Source organism: Natator depressus, chromosome 28 (genome assembly GCF_965152275.1).
Source record: "Natator depressus isolate rNatDep1 chromosome 28, rNatDep2.hap1, whole genome shotgun sequence".
Taxonomy (NCBI): Eukaryota; Metazoa; Chordata; order Testudines; family Cheloniidae; genus Natator; species Natator depressus.
Genome location: NC_134261.1, coordinates 8,077,091 through 8,080,007, shown reverse-complemented (window position 1 = coordinate 8,080,007; position 2,917 = coordinate 8,077,091). Strand labels below are relative to the sequence as shown.

General features: G+C 66.7%; 1 non-coding gene across 1 annotated transcript; it reads right to left on the bottom strand.

The window, feature by feature from the left end:
• Window positions 1-2,256: 2,256 nt before the first annotated feature.
• Window positions 2,257-2,375, bottom strand: LOC141979805 (5S ribosomal RNA). Its single transcript, XR_012637196.1, has one exon. It is a non-coding gene; the product is annotated as a 5S ribosomal RNA (ribosomal RNA).
• Between the last annotated feature and the right edge of the window lie 542 nt (window positions 2,376-2,917).

Here is a 2,917-nt window from a genome sequence, read left to right as displayed (position 1 = left end):
TAAGCCCGGAGCCCGGGGCAGGGCGACCCCGGACGGACGGGGGTCCGCCTGGCCCCTGCCCGCGGGGGCAGGCTCCGGGTTGACCTGGTGGCCGGAGGAGAATTAAGCCCGGAGCCCGGGGCAGGGCGACCCCGGACAGACGGGGGTCCGCCTGGCCCCTGCCCGCGGGGGCAGGCTCCGGGTTGACCTGGTGGCCGGACGGGAATTAAGCCCGGAGCCCGGGGCAGGGCGACCCCGGACGGACGGGGCTCCGCCGGCCCCTGCCCGCGGGGGCTGGCTCCGGGTTGACCTGGTGGCCGCTCGGGACTTAAGCCCGGAGCCCGGGGCAGGGCGACCCCGGACGGACGGGGCTCCGCCTGGCCCCTGCCCGCGGGGGCAGGCTCCGGGTTGACCTGGTGGCCGGACGGGGAATAAGCCCGGAGCCCGGGGCAGGGCGACCCCGGACGGACGGGGGTCCGCCGGCCCCTGCCCGCGGGGGCAGGCTCCGGGTTGACCTGGTGGCCGCTCGGGACTTAAGCCCGGAGCCCGGGGCAGGGCGACCCCGGACGGACGGGGGTATGCCGGCCCCTGCCCGCGGGGGCAGGCTCCGGGTTGACCTGGTGGCCGGTTTGCTTTCGGGCCACCAGGTCAACCCGCTGCCTGTATGGGGTTGACCTGGTGGCCGCTTTCCTTCCCGGCCACCAGGTCAACCCGCTGAATGTATGGGGTTGACCTGCTGGCCGCTTTCCTTCCCGGCCACCAGGTCAACCCGCTGAATGTATGGGGTTGACCTGCTGGCCGCTTTTCTTCCCGGCCACCAGGTCAACCCGCTGAATGTATGGGGTTGACCTGCTGGCCGCTTTCCTTCCCGGCCACCAGGTCAACCCGCTGAATGTATGGGGTTGACCTGCTGGCCGCTTTCCTTCCCGGCCACCAGGTCAACCCGCTGAATGTATGGGGTTGACCTGCTGGCCGCTTTTCTTCCCGGCCACCAGGTCAACCCGCTGAATGTATGGGGTTGACCTGCTGGCCGCTTTCCTTCCCGGCCACCAGGTCAACCCGCTGAATGTATGGGGTTGACCTGCTGGCCGCTTTCCTTCCCGGCCACCAGGTCAACCCGCTGAATGTATGGGGTTGACCTGCTGGCCGCTTTCCTTCCCGGCCACCAGGTCAACCCGCTGAATGTATGGGGTTGACCTGCTGGCCGCTTTCCTTCCCGGCCACCAGGTCAACCCGCTGAATGTATGGGGTTGACCTGCTGGCCGCTTTCCTTCCCGGCCACCAGGTCAACCCGCTGAATGTATGGGGTTGACCTGCTGGCCGCTTTCCTTCCCGGCCACCAGGTCAACCCGCTGAATGTATGGGGTTGACCTGCTGGCCGCTTTCCTTCCCGGCCACCAGGTCAACCCGCTGAAAGTATGGGGTTGACCTGGTGGCCGCTTTCCTTCCCGGCCACCAGGTCAACCCGCTGAAAGTATGGGGTTGACCTGGTGGCCGCTTTCCTTCCCGGCCACCAGGTCAACCCGCTGCCGGCATGGGGTTGACCTGCTGGCCGCAGAGGGGCAGGCTCCGGGTTGACCTGGTGGCCGGACGGGGATTAAGCCCCGGCTCGGAGCAGGGCAAGCCCGGGCGGAGGGGGGTCCGCTTGGCCCCTGCCCGCGGGGGCAGGCTCCGGGTTGACCTGGTGGCCGGTTTGCTTTCGGGCCACCAGGTCAACCCGCTGAATGTATGGGGTTGACCTGCTGGCCGCTTTCCTTCCCGGCCACCAGGTCAACCCGCTGAATGTATGGGGTTGACCTGCTGGCCGCTTTCCTTCCCGGCCACCAGGTCAACCCGCTGAATGTATGGGGTTGACCTGCTGGCCGCTTTCCTTCCCGGCCACCAGGTCAACCCGCTGAATGTATGGGGTTGACCTGCTGGCCGCTTTCCTTCCCGGCCACCAGGTCAACCCGCTGAATGTATGGGGTTGACCTGCTGGCCGCTTTCCTTCCCGGCCACCAGGTCAACCCGCTGAAAGTATGGGGTTGACCTGCTGGCCGCTTTCCTTCCCGTCCACCAGGTCAACCCGCTGAATGTATGGGGTTGACCTGCTGGCCGCTCTGCTTCCCGGCCACCAGGTCAACCCCCTGCCGGTATGGGGTTGACCTGCTGGCCGCAGAGGGGCAGGCTCCGGGTTGACCTGGTGGCCGGCAGGGACTTCAGCCCCAGGGCCCCTGGCAGGGCGACCCTGCCCTTGTTCCCCAGAAAAGGAGAGAGCTGGCTCGCAGCGGGAAAAGCTGCCTACGGCACCTGGGATTCCCAGGCGGTCACCCATCCAAGTACTAGCCAGGCCCGGGACGGTTTACCTTCCGAGATCGGACGGGATCGGGGGCCTTCCGTCCGGTATGGCCGTAGGCACTCGGCTCCGGTCCGCCTCGTCCCCTTTCCCTTACTGACTCCCCTGCCTCGGGTGGGCCCGATCCTTTTTTCCGTTTTTTTTTTCGCTCCGGAGGCTTCATGAGCCCCCCCCCAACACCCCTTTGGGGGTCGGTGAAAATTTTTTTTTCAGACTTCCAGGGGCCCGATCCTGGCCGCGGGCACCCGGCTCCGGGCACCCGGCTCCGGGCCGCCTCGTCCCCTTTCCCTTACTGACTCCGCTGCCTCGGGTGGGCCCGATCCTTTTTTCCGTTTTTTTTTTTCCGCTCCGGAGGCTTCGTGAGCCCCCCCCAACACCACTTTGGGGGTCGGTGAAAAAATTTTTTTCAGACTTCCAGGGGCCCGATCCTGGCCGCGGGCACCCGGCTCCGGGCACCCGGCTCCGGGCCGCCTCGTCCCCTTTCCCTTACTGACTCCCCTGCCTCGGGTGGGCCCGATCCTTTTTTCCGTTTTTTTTTTTCGCTCCGGAGGCTTTATGAGCCCCCCCCAATACCACTTTGGGGGTCGGTGAAAAAAATTTTTC